At 38.1% G+C, this 16,535-nt stretch overlaps 1 long non-coding RNA gene across 1 annotated transcript; it reads left to right on the top strand.

Moving 5' to 3' along the window:
* Nucleotides 1–10,499: 10,499 nt before the first annotated feature.
* Nucleotides 10,500–13,455, top strand: LOC131003891 (uncharacterized). The gene is made up of 3 exons (XR_009094841.1): nt 10,500–10,677; nt 10,763–10,811; nt 12,470–13,455. It is a non-coding gene; the product is annotated as an uncharacterized LOC131003891 (long non-coding RNA).
* The last annotated feature ends 3,080 nt before the right edge of the window (nt 13,456–16,535 follow it).

Below are 16,535 nucleotides of genomic sequence, written 5' to 3' on the forward strand. Positions count from 1 at the left end.
AAAACAACTAATCTTGGAGCCAATTTGCCAAACACTTAGCCTATAAATATGAAAGAAACAATGTAGTCAAATGGTCATAATGAAGATTGAAAATCAATTTTTGGCCCCTAATTTTAAAACATCAAAATATGGCCATTAATTAGGTGGTATGCCTAATTTGCCCTTTTTACTCGGCCACTGGGGTGATTGCGCGACCGCTGGATGATTGCGCGGCCGTTGGAAGCTTACGGGTGAGTTCCGCGCTCACGGGAAAAAGCCAACGCCCGCTGCGCGTATGGCACTTATGGCACTAATAGTGTCATACGCATCATTTTATTACTTGGTTTTATTTTGGATTTCCGTTGGCACTTATGGCACTAATAGTGCCATAAATGCCAAAAGAACCATTTTAAACATTTCCTCGTAGGGTTTTGATGTTACATTTAGGGTTTAGATGTTCGATTTAAGGTTTAGATTATCCATTTAGGGTTTAGATAATCCATTTATGATTTCTTGATTCTATTACTGTTGTTTCTGTTGCACGTATAGCACTTATGCACTAATAGTGCCATAAGTGCCAAAAGGACCATTTTACTTGGTTTTATTTTGGATTTCCGTTGGCACTTTTGGCACGATAGTGCCAACGGAAATCCAAAATAAAACCAAAGTAAAATCTTGGCACTTATGGCACTAATAGTGCCATAAGTGCCTAACCCGACCCGGCACGCGACCCGCATGCCTGATCCTACCCGGTCCGCCTCATTAAGGGTAAAAACGTCCAAATCAATAAAAATGGCCAAATTTTATATTTTTTCAATGTGTGGTCATAAATTGTGTTTTATGCTTCATTTTGGCTACTTCAAAATTTTACTCAATATGAAATAATTTCAGACCAAACTTCACTCTGCAAACTCTCTCTCTCTCTCTCTCTCTCTCTCTATATATATATATATATATATATATATATATATATATATATATATATTATGGTTTTTATTCTCTCTCCCTCTCTATTTTATGGTTTTTATGTATCTATGTGGTACTCTCATTTTTATTTTGTTTAGTTTTTTTTTTGCTATTCACTATTTGTAATACCCCGTTTTCCTTGAGCTAAGTTTAGAACAATTTTGAACTTAGATTTAAGATGATTCACGCCAGATTGAGAAACATAATTTATTTTAATTCCAACAAAGTAATTTACAAAAGTATTTGTAAATTTAGTTATTAAATTTATATGCATTGCACATTTATTTAATTAAGCATTCAAGCATTTTCACGAGCTTTTAATCAGCAAACTCTGAAGCATTATTACAGTTCAGATAACTATATCCTGAAAGATTTTATTTGTCCAATCAAGACCCACACTCTACACTTTATACCAGCCACCCTATGTGTATCTTCAACTCAACTTTTAACCATGCTTTTGTGAAGGCAATCCCATCAGCCACCCTACCAACCCCAATTTCAGTTTCAGCCATGCCTAAGGGCACGCTGTCAAATTCCCAAACCCCTTGCTTAAGCACGTTCAAGCCAACTTAAGCACGTTCAAGCCAACTTCAGTTGGCATCCTCAATATCCAAGATTTTCAGACTTTCTTTTCCACAGCAAGAATTCAAGTGGAGAGCGGCCAAATAGATTCACGCAGCCAACCACTCCAGATTTCATACGAAATTCCTAAAGGTGCCATTTTTATTTCAACTGCCCAACAAGGAAAACACGCATACATACATTACATTTGCACTCTGTTCATATAGGTGTATATATTTACATTCAAGCATGACTGTTTTAAAAGAAAAAGGAGAGAAAAGAAAAAGGTAGAATTTGAAGCTTTGATTTTGTTTCCCTGCCTTTGATCTTGCTGTGTTGAGTCGAGTCAGGGGGGATAAGGGTTGACGGCGGTGCGACTGGTTGTTACTATCGGCGGCGACCTCGTCGTCTGTCGCCGGTGTATGCAGAGAGAGGGGAGGGTTGAGAGAACCGAGGGGGGTGGCGGCGCCTCGTCGTCGCCAAGGTGAAGGCCGATGCTGGGGTTTTCGATCTGAGAGGAGAGTCGAGAGAGAGAGTTTCGAGGGAGATGGAGGGCGCGACGGCAGTCCACTTCTTCTGCTGTCGTCGGCCAATTGAATGAAGAGGAGAGGGGTGTACTGTGAGGGTCTGAGCGGAGGACGGTGGAGCGGCAGCTTATCGCTGCTACTCGCCGGAGTCGGGGAAGAGAGCGGTTTCCGCTGCTGCTCGTTGACGGAAGTCAGAGAGGAGGGGGCTAGGGTACGGCGGCTCTGCCGCTATCACCTAGCCACGGAGAAAGAGATGGACGGAGGCGGCGATCCTCTGTTTTGAACCTAGAGAAGGGAGAACCGAGGGGCAGTGGTTGTCGCCGTTTGCTCCGGCGAGCGTCCGCGGCGGAAGAGCAGTTGAGAGAGAGAGACGAGTTGAGGGAGAGTGAGAGACTGAAGTGCGTGTGTGCGTGCGTGACTGATAGGGAGGGGGGAAGAAAATGGGGGTGGGGGTGTTGGGCTAGGGTTGGGCTTGAGTTGTGGGCTGGTTTATTTCTTTTAATTGGGCCTTTGATTATTTATTTATGTGGGCTGCGAATTTTTTTAGAAGTTGGCCCTTGCATTTAATTATTTTGGGCAGTCTACATTTTAATTAATTTGACTATCACTAGTTGATTAATTATTTTATAGATAAATTGCATAATAATATCATATTATTATTATGTGCATATTTTAAGTAAATTACTTATTATATGTCAAGCATGACATGAAATTTCATTATTTTGCAATAAGAGTATTTACGATTTAATTGGTTATTTATAATTCCAATTATTTAAGAAAATCGAGTAAGGATATTGTTGATGTCCTTAACTCAAGAATTTAGTTTTCAATTATTTATTTACTAAATTTTGAAAACCCGGCGTGATGAATCAAGTATGTTTAGTACATCCACTAAGACTTTAAGTTAGCTTCACGAGACCTATTAAGAATAGAATTTCTTGTAGGCTTTATGAACCAAGGGGATTAGCGCTACTTTCCCAAGACAAGTTTATGTGATTATGATCTTCAGGCTTTACCTATCCAGGTGGGCTTACTTTCCAAATGTACAAAGTATGATTGAGTTATTAAGCTCTAAATGTTTCAAAGAATTGCAAATTGTTTATTTAATGAAATGCAAACTGTTTATCCAATAAAATGTTTATGTGCACTCTGCTCTGTTTAAGGCTCGCACAGTTAATCAATTGAGGTTCTCTTATGACCTAATACGTTGTTTGAGAATTGTGTACACTTGTTAGTTGACTCGGTGGGTTGATCTCAATCGGGCTCTAACCAGAGGCGTTATAAGGGTGCTCGGCTGGATGTGTTCCGGAGCATGTGAAATATAAGGGCCTGTCTGGGTAGCATCCCGGGGTCAAAGTAAACTTGTCTGGGTTACGCCCTCAGTTCAAGTAAGCGGGAGACAGAGATCCGTCGGTGGCTAAAAGGTCCGGGATCACAGCGAGTAACAGAAAGGGAGTGTGACATGTGCGCACAAATGAAAGAAATAATTTTAACATGCTTAGAAGTTCTTTCAATTTAAAACCTTCTAAGTCATATCAAGTATAATTGGATAAACTGCTCTTTACGAAAATATGAAATGTTTATGAAAATGCATGCCCACTAAGTACATTAGTACTTAGCCCAAAAATACTTTCAAATATTTTCATGTTGGCTGGCTGGTGCTGACGGGACTGAGCTGAGGCTAGGGTTCAAATTTTACATAGACTTCCGATGTAGCAATCACTCATATCCGTCTTTTGTTATCCCAACTCAAGATCTTCATGTTAAATTTCAAATGATATACTTGACCGAGCTTAGACTCTTCACTACTGCATTTATGCTAATGAATGTCGGTTGTCAGAAGCATGAAACAAAACTTGTGATCCAAAGGGGGGCCTAACCTGACTTGTTATCTTATTATTCGGGTTTTAACAAGGTTGTTCCTTGTTTATTTCTATGAATTAGTTGCACCTCGATTATATATATTCATTCAAGAATTGGGGTGTGACACTATTAAGATCAATTACTGATAAACATGCACTTTTACCTCTTGGTGTGTCATATTTGATGCTTAGTTGTGAGGATTTTGTGTGTTTGATGGTTTATTTGAACTTATATTCGTTTATGGTCAAGAACTTGTTATTTGCTTGTGTTTGAACGAATTTTCAGAAATAATGAAGCAGAATTTGGAAGCATTGGCTGAAATACAAGTTGTAGTTCGTCTCGAGAGGAGTGCGTGAGCGCAAACGGATCATAAATCGGAGTTCGGACGAGAGAGAACGAGCCAAAACAAAATTACTGCGCAAAGCTGTCAAGAGTTCTGTTTCGTCACGCGGGCCAGCCATGCGGCCGCGCGACGTGGCCGCGCGAGTCGCCGTATTTCCGCCCAAAATTCGTTTTTTTTAGCGATTTTGGGTATTTTTGAGAGCTACAAGACCTAGGGCATATAAATACTCCCCAAGAACTTATTCTCTACACCTTTTATCATCTTATATCATATTTTACTTTTCCTGAGAGCTAAGGGAGACGGAGAACGGAGCAGAGCAAGATTGAAGATTCTCAACTATACTACGGTTTTATTGTTGAATGATTATTTGTATTTTTGAGATTTTGATTTCTAGTCATATGTCTATGTGTGGCTAGAATCCTTTTTCCCAGGGTTTAGGGAGTAGACATGATTTGAATTTCTGACTGTTTGATTCAATTAATTGAGATTATTTTTCCTTTTTATGTTCTTGTTACAATTGTTTGCTTTATTGATTGGCCACCAATATAGCATAATCATAGGTTTTAATTTGAGATCGGGAGATGATAATTATTACCTGAACTAAGAACATAGAACACATATATTTAATTCTAAAGGGAATTGATATTTGTGAGGGCGTTAATCCTATGAGCTTTTAGGAGTTGCATGTTAGAAGTGCGATCCGGGGACGGTAGCCTTGCATGTAATCAACGGTTTGTATGCCACGGGAGTGGGTATAGACTAGTTTTGAGATTGCCTTAGGAATCATCTTATTAATTGAATTGAACATGTTAGTTATGAGAATCTGTTGAAACCTTTGCCTTGGGAAATCTTCTCTTATCTGTTTCTCTGTTTCACAGTTTGATTTATTTTGTTTCCAGTATTTATTTATTTTTTTAGTTTTAAAAACAAAACTCTTATTTTCGTTTGTCCAGATAGAGTAGAATAATTTAGGATAGGCATTGATAATAATTAGTCTCTGTGGAATACGACCTTGCTTGCTACTGTACACAATTGCACCCGTACACTTGCGGCGTGTTAATAAAATAGCGAACAAGTTTTTGGCGCCGTTGTCGGGGACTGATTATTTATCAGTACTATCTGTAGATTGTTTGAGACTAATCTGGATTTTTTTTATTTATTTTCTCTATTTTTCTTTTGGTTTTTTATTTTTTGGTTCTGGAGTTTTTCCAGGTAGTGCATGAGCAGCTATGGAGATTTTTGATAGCATGGGCACTACATGCTATCAATGGCCAGCCGAGAGGGTATATTTGGAGAATGTTGCTGCCACCATAAATTCTGGTTCAGTTACTTTGTTAGCCACTCAAATCGCTGCATTGTCTTCCAAGATAAATGCTTTGAGTATTGCTAAGATGGAGTCAGCTGTGAAAAATCCGATGATGATGGAAGAGGCAAATTTTGTCAGCAATTTCAATTTCAGGAATTTTGAGCAGGGTGGATTTCAAAGAGGACAGCAGGGAAACAATCAGAGTTGGCAACAGTTCTATCATGGAGGGTGCCCGAATAACGCGATTCAGGCTCCACCAGGCTTGTCTGTCACCAATGGAGTCATCAATGAGGAGAAGAAGCCTAATTTGGAAGAGTTGCTGATGAAATTTATCTCCAAGTCGGATGAGAGGATGGAGAAGCTTGAGTCTACCACTGCTGCTTTAGGGACTCAGATGAAGGTATTTGAGACTCAGATGACTCAAATTACCACTTCTATTAGCAATCTATATCAGTCGGGCCAATTCTCAAGCAATACCGTGGTGAGTCCAAAAGAGCAGTGTATGACCATTGAGCTCGAAAGTGATACATCATATGAAGAGCCTCAAGCGATGGAAGAAGAGCAAGAAGTTCTGAAAGTTGAGATGAGCTTGAAGGATGAAAATTTTAAAAGTGTTGAAGAGCGCAATGTCCTAAATGTAGTCGACACTTGCATCGACCAAGGGAAATCATTGAAGGCTTGTCTCTTTAGCTTTTATCTAACTCCATCTTTTGATTTTAATTTTGATTCATCTGATGAACACTTTTTGCAGTGTGGTAGTACTTTTGATTGTTCACAGGATGGCCATAGTTTTCAAGAAATTTTGAAGGTTGGAAAACCACCTTATCATTGGTTCGCAACAGATGATGTACTCAAATTTGATGAAAAGTGGCCACCACCTACACCTGCTGGATCGTCGAGCTAACGACGTTAAAAATAGCGCTTATTGGGAGGCAACTCAATCTTGGTTAGTTCGTTTCTTTTTGTTTGTTAGTTTGTTTTTGTGCCCCATAAATCCTTTTCAAACTTATTTTCCTTGGTGGTGAATAAGTTTGGGGGGATGTGTCTTTGTGGGTGCATTGTTTCTTTTTGGTTGTTCTTGTCTCTGTTTTGGAGTTGAGATGTCAGTCTTGCTTTTGGTGGTTTCTTTGTGATGATGATGTGAGTAGTGTAGAGATTAGTTGGATAATTGGCTTATGATGATTTCTGCTTTAAAATTGTGATGTTGCATGTGTTTGTGTTGATATTGTTGAGATTGAGCATGATTGATGAATGATAAGCATGATCTCTATGTGTTTGCAATCAATGAAATAAGCTGTGAGATTTGAGCCTTGACTGTCACCATTTTACAGTCATATTTCTTATTCTTGAGTGATTGTTCGAGCATGCTTGTGTCTCACTAGAACTTGTCTTGGTTTCTCCCTCGAGGTCACATAGTGTGCTTAATAACTTTGAGATGATAGAAGGCCGTCTTTGCTAGCCTATATATCCCATCTTTGTCCTATTACTATATATGATCCTAGTTCGCCCCTTTGAGCCTTTTATTTTCAATTTTATTTGGTTTAGCCGTGGGTGGGAGCTTGGAGATTGCTGTTATGGGGTAGTTGGTTTGTGGAGATGTGTGTTTATGGATTATGTACTTTGATCTTGATTGAAAAAATCCTAGTACCCTACAAGTCGTTAAAAAAAAGAAAAAAAAAAGGAAAAGAAAGAAAAAAAAGAAAAGAAAAGAGAGAAAAGAATTGAAAAAAAAATGGGTACATAGGATGCTTTAGAAAGTCATAATATCATGAGAATTAATTATTGTGTTGTGATGGATTTTGTATTGAAAATTTGGTTTTTGTGATAGGTGGATGATTGTTGAGTTAGAATGTTATAAGGTTGGTGATTGTGCTACATTGAGAATTATCTTTTAGTCACTTAGCCGAATATATCCTACCCTACCAAAGAGCCTACGTTACAACCTTCAATAAAGACCTTTTTTATCTTGGTTATAGGAGCACACGTGTAGTGGTGGAGAGGTGAGACGATCGACAAGCCTATGGTTGAGCACTTGTCTTGCTTGAACTGAGCGTATACACGTCCATGATCTTGATTGATACACTTGAGAGTTGAGAGTTCTTAAATTCTATATCTTTTTGGTGAGGACTGCAAGTCATTGAGACCATAATTTGAAGTTTGTCATGAGTGTGATATCTTGATGATGGGAGATACAAATGCATATTGGTATTTTTATTGAAAAATCTGAAGCCACAATGTTATCCATATTTCTCTGCACTCTTGTTGATCCATTCTTGGTTCATCTTTGTTTTGTCCGAGGACGGACAATAGTTCAAGTTTGGGGGGTTGATAAACATGCATTTTTACCTCTTGGTGTGTCATATTTGATGCTTAGTTGTGAGGATTTTGTGTGTTTGATGGTTTATTTGAGCTTATATTCGTTTATGGTCAAGAACTTGTTATTTGCTTGTGTTTGAACGAATTTTCAGAAATAATGAAGCAGAATTTGGAAGAATTGGCTGAAATACAAGTTGTAGTTCGTCTCGAGAGGAGTTCGTGAGCGCAAACGGATCATAAATCGGAGTTCGGACGAGAGAGAACGAGCCAAAACAAAATTACTGTGCAAAGCTGTCAGGAGTTTTGTTTCGTCACGCGGGCCAGCCATGCGGCCGCGCGACGTGGCCGCGCGAGTCGCCGTATTTCCGCCAAAAATTCGTTTTTTTAGCGATTTTGGGTATTTTTGAGAGCTACAAGACCTAGGGCATATAAATACTCCCCAAGAACTTATTCTCTACACCTTTTATCATCTTATATCATATTTTACTTTTCCTGAGAGCTAAGGGAGACGGAGAACGGAGCAGAGCAAGATTGAAGATTCTCAACTATACTACGGTTTTATTGTTGAATGATTATTTGTATTTTTGAGATTTTGATTTCTAGTCATATGTCTATGTGTGGCTAGAATCCTTTTTCCCAGGGTTTAGGGAGTAGACATGATTTGAATTTCTGACTGTTTGATTCAATTAATTGAGATTATTTTTCCTTTTTATGTTCTTGTTACAATTGTTTGCTTTATTGATTGGCCACCAATATAGCATAATCATAGGTTTTAATTTGAAATCGGGAGATGATAATTATTACCTGAACTAAGAACATAGAACACATATATTTAATTCTAAAGGGAATTGATATTTGTGAGGGCGTTAATCCTATGAGCTTTTAGGAGTTGCATGTTAGAAGTGCGATCCGGGGACGGTAGTCTTGCATGTAATCAACGGTTTGTATGCCACGGGAGTGGGTATAGACTAGTTTTGAGATTGCCTTAGGAATCATCTTATTAATTGAATTGAACATGTTAGTTATGAGAATCTGTTGAAACCTTTGCCTTGGGAAATCTTCTCTTATTTGTTTCTCTGTTTCACAGTTTGATTTATTTTGTTTCCAGTATTTATTTATTTTTTTAGTTTTAAAAACAAAACTCTTATTTTCGTTTGTCCAGATAGAGTAGAATAATTTAGGATAGGCATTGATAATAATTAGTCTCTGTGGAATACGACCTTGCTTGCTACTGTACACAATTGCACCCGTACACTTGCGGCGTGTTAATAAAATAGCGAACAATTACAACTCAAATACTAAACAATTATTACAACATCTTTTTCTGCTTTATACATAATGTCAAACTGTGATACTAATAGTATTTCTGAATTCCACAGATGAAGACTTGGATCTGAAGCATGGAAGTATTGCCTATCAAATCTGCAAAAGCCACAGAAATAACGAATTTTGTTTCACATTTGAATCATTCCTTTGAAATAAGGGTATTCAGCTCAAGATAGAAACACATACAAACATTTGTATTTTTTTCAATGTGTATGTATTGAAAAATGAAGCTGAAGGCCTGAAGCTACCCGATTCCACTTTTTGGTTTCAGTTCGACTCTAACTGGCAAGAGAAATAAAGCTGGATTTTCAGTTACGGCCTTGTGATTAGCGGTCAAGAAAAGTATGAGGAACAATAATACACAAAGCTTGGTTATTTGCTGAAAAATAATTTCAAATTTTCAAGTATCATCATTTAATCTGGAGAAAAAAGAAAATACCAAGAATCAATTGAAATCCTTGAGATCTAACATGCAAATGCAGAAAAACAGAAAAAAAGCAATGCAAATGGAAATTGAAAAACACATAAATCTGTAAAAGAGATGACGAAAGTATATTTTTTCAAAAATCTAGAACTATATATTAAGAATATGTAAAAAAAGCGACCAAAGTATATTTCAAAATCTCAAAAATCCAGAATCAATCGGAGTATTTCAAAATCTGAAAAATTTAGAATTCAAAATCTCAAAAGCCAGATTCACCAAATATCGATCGAGTGAACAAGTCTACAAAAGAGTATATGATTACTAATTTTTTATCGAAGATGATGAAAGAAGAGTTTATAGCATATTCATAGTAATCTGCAAAAAAAGCAACTACTTTTAAGAACCCAATTGTATAGATATTCATAGATCTAACAAAATAATATCATAAATACAAAAAATAAATAAATAACTCAAAAATGAAAAAACTAATATGGAAAAAGATAAAGATCTTACTCAGTATTTTAAAAACAAGCTAATTTGCAAAAAAAAAAAGAACTTTTCTTTTAAGATGATATTCTGTAATACCCCGTTTCCTCGAGCTAAATTTAGAATTTATTTTAAACTTAGATTTAAGATGATTCACGCCGGATTGAGAAAAAGAGTTTATTTTAATTCCAACAAAAGTGTTTAAAAAAAAACATTTATAAATTTAGTTATTAAATTTATGTGCGTCGCATATTTATTTAATTTAGCATTCAAGCATTTTCATGAACTATTTATTTAAGCAAACATTGAACGATTATTACAGTTTTCATATTATAACTCGGAAGATTTATTTTATTTTATTTTATTTTACACACCCACCTAGTCCTTTCTTTTTGAAAAGTCAACATCACCACCCACTTCCACCACCAACATCACCATCAATCCTCTGCACTATACCTATTACAGCACACTCCATGCTTCTACAAATTCATTGACATACTTTAGTCATTCTCATCCATTTCATCACAATCCCTCACGCAATTCATCATCTTTCACTCTCACAAGAAACACCAAGACAAAGGTAAGAATTGCAATCAAAATTCATTACCTTCTTACAAAGCAAGCTCTCCACTTCAATGACTAAGCTATTTGGGAATCAATTTCAGCGGCCAAACAAATTCAAGCAAACCGACCCAACCGAAATCTTTCTAAAAGGTTTTACTTCTAAATCCTCATGCCAATTCCTTGAGTTTTAATTGAGTCATAAGCGAAGAAAAAAAAAAAGAAGACACGCATACATTCATAGCACCATTTCAACGCATATATGCAAATGAATAGAGTTTATATATTTTACATGAACAGAGTATGAAATATTTGAAGAAAGAACTTTTGCTTGAGCTTTGATCTTCCCTTGTTTTCAATTCTGCTGTGTCTGTGGGTATCGAGTTGGGTCAGAGGATGTTGGCAGAGAGAGTCGAGAGATGGAGGGAGACAGGGCATGGCGGCGACCTGCCGCTGCTGTCCGGCCAAGGACGGAAGATGGGGAGGGAGTCATGGTCTGTGTGGGTGAGCGTCGAACTTGTGTATGAGTTGAGGGAAGACTGAGATGCGGTCGGCGGCGGTGGTTCTCCTGCGGCTGTCGGCCGGAGGGAGAGAATGGAGGAGGCTGCGGGCGGCTCCGGCTGCTGCTCGTCGGTGGGAGTCACAGAGAGAGTTCCGAGGGAGAGAGAGAGCAGGGTGCCGGTGATGGTGGCTTAGCTGCTGTCGCCGGACTGATTCAGAGAGTAGAGAGGGAAGTCGGGGGAGATAAGAGGAAAGGCGACGGTGGCCGGCTCTTCGCCGCTGCTACCGTCGACTGTGAAGTTAGAGAATAGGGGTCGATAGCGATGGTGGTCTATTGACTGCTGTCGCCGGAGATCGAGACTATGGTGGAAGGTTGAAGGGTGAGTCGATGGGCGGCGGCTGGTGCTGCTTCGCCGGAGAAGAGAGGGAGCCGGGCGGATTGTGAGAGCCGAGGATGGCGCGGTTTTTCGCCGTTGCTCCTCCTGCGAGCGTCCGCGGCGGCGGAACTCCTGGGAGAGGGAGAGGGGCTGAATTTTCTTGCGTGTGTGTGTGTTTACCAGGTGTGTGTGTGTTTGAATAGAGAAGCAAGAAGGGGTTAGGGCAAGTGTTGGGCTATTTTATTTGGGCCGAGTATTTGGGCCGATTTTTATGAGTGATGGGCTCCGATTTTTAAATAGATTTGGGCTGCGATTTTTAAAAGCTTGGGCCGATTTTTAATTTTATTTAGCTGGGCCGATTTATTTTATTCAGTCTGGGCCATTCATATTTTATTGAGTTGGGCCTCATCTTTTAAATTTATATGGGCTATTATTTATTTAAGCATGGGCTCTATTTCATCTATTTAAATGGCTTCCCTATTTTATTTAATTAGACTATTAATTAGTTTGATTAATTATTTTTAAAAGACTTTGGATTGCCTTCAATTAATTACATTGTCTTTCTTATTTTTAATTAATTGAACTATTATTAGTTTGATTAATTTATTTAAAGGAGAATTTTCATAATAATATCATATTATTATTATGTGCATATTTTAAGTAAATTACTTATTATATGCTAAGCATGACATGAAATTGCATTATATTTTGCAATAAAAGTATTTATGATTTAATTGGTTTTATTTATAATTCCAATTATTAAAGGAAGATGAGTAAGAATATTGTTGGTGTTCTTAACTCAAGAGAAATGTTTTCATTTATTTATTTATTAAATTTTGAAAACCCGGCTAAGTGAATCATAGAATGTTAAGCACTACACCATGACTTAAGATTAGATTTAAGGAGACCTATTGAGAATAGAATTTCTTGTAGGCTTTGTGACCAGGGGGATTAGCGCTGCTTTCCCAAGACAGGTTTATATGTGATTATGATCTTCAGGCTTTGCCTAACCAGGTGGGCATTACTTTCCAAATGTACAAAGTATGATTGAGTTATTAAGCTCTAAATGTTTCAATGAAATGCAAATTGTTTATTTAATGTAATGAAAACTGTTTATCCAATAAAATGTTTATGTGCACTCTGCTCTGTTTAAGGCTCGCGCAGTTAATCAATTGAGGTTCTCTTATGACCTAATACGTTGTTTGAGAATTGTGTACACTTGTTAGTTGACTCGGTGGGTTGATCTCCATCGGGCTCTAACCAGAGGCGTTATAAGGGTGCTCGGCTGGATGTGTTCCGGAGCATGAGAAATATCAGGCCTGCCTGGGTAGCGTCCCGAGGTCAATTCAACTTGTCTGAGTTACGTCCTCAGGGCAAGTGTCAGCGGGAGACAGAGATCCGTCGGTGGCTAGAGGTCCGGGATCACAGCGAGTAACAGAAAGGGAGTGTGACATGTGCGCACAAATGAAAGAAAATGTTTTAACATGCTTAGAAGTACTTCTTTCAATTTAAAACCTTCTAAGTCATGTCAAGTATGATTGGATAAACTGTCTTTATTAAAATATGAAATGTTTCAGAAAATGCATGCCCACTAAGTACATTAGTACTTAGCCCAAAAATACTTTCAAATGTTTTCAGGTTGGCTGGCCGGTGCTGACGGGACGGAGCTGAGGCTAGAGATAAATTTCTATGTTAGACTTCCGCTGTAGCAATTACTCATATCAGTCTTTTGTTTTCCCAACTTAAGATCTTCATGTTAAATTTCAAATGATATACCTGACCGAGCTTAGACTCTTCACTACTTAATTTATGCCAATGAATGTCAGTTGTCAGAAGCATGAAACAAAACTTGTGATCCAAAGGGGCATAGCCCGACTTTCTATCCTATTTTGGATTTTTACAAGGTTGTTCCTTGTTTATTTCTATGAATTAGTTGCACCTCGATTATATTTATTCATTCAAGAATTGGGGTGTGACAGAATGGTATCAGAGCATGAGTTTCCTTTCATGTTTCTGATAACCATAAGTTTTTCAATGACGAGTCTAGAATAGTATCTCTAGACTTCTAAGAATGTCAATAGCCCTCAGCTCACCGTCACACTGCCGCAACCAAGGTACGATAATAGTTTCAAAATATACATATATGTATTTCAGATGTTATGAATGTTTCCAAGAAAAGAAAAAGTGTGCGCTTTCAATGAATGATGCAATGTGAATTGCTTACCGCTTTCCATATGCTATAAGTTATGAATTGCTAATCGCTTTCATATTGTTATCTTGGGTCTCCGACTCATATAACCAAGCTCAGTATCGTGTTTGGGACAACCCGAGCCCTTAACGATAAGATAAGTAAGTATCGTGTTTGGGACAACCCGAGCCCTTAACGATAAGATAAGTAAGTATCGTGTTTGGGACAACCCGAGCCCTTAACGATAAGATAAGTAAGTATCGTGTTTGGGACTACCCGAGCCCTTAACGATAAGATGAGTTAAAGTCGTGTTTAGGACTATTGAGCCTTTCACGAATACCAGATGTATGGTCGAGTTAGATTCTTTGAATCTTTCCGGCAATAGAAAAGTTTCATGTGGCATTTAATGTCAACATGTTTCAAGTTTCAAAGAGAATGAACGAATAAGAAAGCTTTATGTTGTCGTTTTAGGCTAACTGCCTATACGATTAGAATGGTGGATCCTCTTGCAAACTGTTTGAGTACCACCCAAGAATGTTTTGAGAATGTTAATCGTGATAGCACCGCTTGATCGATTTAAGTAAAGACTGGTAAGATAGAAATGTTTAACATAGAGATGTTACAACATAGAGGCACTGCCTTAAAACTAAGGATTCACTTGAGCTATTTCAATAGCGGTGAGATTAAGTTTTTCACATAAGAACTTATGTTGCTTATGATTATGATGTCAGTCGTGATAGCTTTGCTAGAACGGCATAGAATGGACTTTCATGGTATCAATGACTTATGATGAAGTACTTATTAGTAAGTGTTTTAAGTTAGAAGTTTGACCAGAGCCTTACATGAATTAGAAGTTGACATGATTAGGGGCGAAGCTTCCATTTGACTGAGTGATTCGTTTTGTTGGGTCTGGCTAGCCCACATGACTAAGATCTCGGTGATTGTCAATTAAGATTTTTAATCTCGAGGTAGAGCATCATCACAATATATAGAGACTCGCACTATATAGTTGTCACAATAGAATATCCTTTTATCACGATAAGTATAGTAGCAATTAGAATTACTCAGTTTGTCATTAGTTTTCAACCAGCTGTCAATATGTGGTCCGCATGGTGAACAATAATAAGAAATGCGTAAAGGAATTCGTGAATGAATCGCGTCATGAGATATTCAATTCCCCTAGTGAACCAGGGAGATATTATGAAGGAACAAGCAATGAACGAGACTCTCACCACCGAGTCACTACAACAAATGGAGAAGTAAAAAAATTCACGCACAAACAAGATATGTACACCACCTCAAGATGGAGGTAAAGAAAAAGGAAATGGAATGAAAGAAATATAGGAAACCCTTAAATAGAAGGAAAGCACTATAACTACACTTAAGGTATAACCAATCCCAAGGCTAGTAGGCTCAAGCTAAGAGAGTGAATGCTTTGGCTAAAGTGCCAGAAGCTACAGCAAGAATAAAGTCGGAACGCAACCACAATGGAAACTTAGAAACCCCATTAAATAACCGTTTGGAAATGGGAAAATGAGTTTACATGGCAGAAGGAGTGCCATTAATCCTCTAAGTGAAAGTTACGAAGACGATGAGAAAAGTTTGATGTTAGAATTCCCTAGTCAATCTGAGAAGGTGACTTAGGACGAAGGAAACAATTAAGGAAGTTCAACTGGTTTGAGAGTACAAAGATATTTTTCCCAATGAATTACCAAATTTTCACCAGACCTAGTTTCATGCAACATAATATGTCACTATGGGGAGCACTAATTAAAGATGTCAAAGAAAAGATGATACACTAAGGATGTGTATTGATTATAAGAAGTTGAAGCAAGCTCATAAGAATAGATATCCTCTTCCGAGGATAGACGACCTGTTAAATTAGTTGAGAGGAGCCGGTGTGTTTTCCAAGATTGACCTAAGATCTGATTACCACCAACTCAGGATGAAAAGAGAAGACATTCCAAAGACAGCGTTTCGAACGCGTTATGGACTTTACGAGTTCACAGTGATGCCCTTCGATTTAACGAATGCCCCAGCAGTTTTCATGTACCTAATGAACAGAGTTTTCCATCAGTATCTCGATAGTTTTGTCTTAGTGTTTATCGACGATATTCTCGTATACTCTAAGATCGAAGAACAACATGAAGAGCACTTACGCATCGTACTCAAAACCCTGCGCAACGAGAAATGGTTTACCAAATTCAACAAGTATGAATTTTGGTTAAAGGAAGTTATGTTTCTCGGTCACATAGTGTCGACTGAAGGAATTAAAGTAGACCCCGCCAAGGTCGAAGCAGTCAAGGAATGGAAGGCACCATCAAATGTCAATAAGATCAGAAGTTTTCTCGGTCTAGCAGGTTACAACATAAGGTTCATCGAAAGATTCTCGAAATTGGCTAGGCCAATGACTCGACTTTTAAGAAAAGGGACTAAGTATGTTTGGTCCGAAGCTTGTAAACAAAGTTTTAAGTAGCTCAAGACTAGGCTGACTACTGCACCAGTGTTAGCAATACCAGGGGAGAATGAAAAAAAAAATTTGAGGTGTACACTGATGCCTCGAAACTAGGATTGGGTTGCGTGTTGATGCAAAATCAGAAAGTGATAGCATACACGTCTCGACAATTTAAGCCCCATGAGCTGAACTACCCGACTCATGATTTAGAACTAGTAGCCGTCGTGTACGCGCTGAAGATTTGGAGACACTACCTCTATGGAGTTAAGTGTGAGATCTTTACAGATCATAAGAGTTTGAAGTACTTCTTCGAGCAAAAGGATTTGAACATGAGACAACGAAGATGGCTCGAATTA

This window comes from Salvia miltiorrhiza, unplaced genomic scaffold (genome assembly GCF_028751815.1).
Source record: "Salvia miltiorrhiza cultivar Shanhuang (shh) unplaced genomic scaffold, IMPLAD_Smil_shh original_scaffold_287_1, whole genome shotgun sequence".
Taxonomy (NCBI): Eukaryota; Viridiplantae; Streptophyta; class Magnoliopsida; order Lamiales; family Lamiaceae; genus Salvia; species Salvia miltiorrhiza.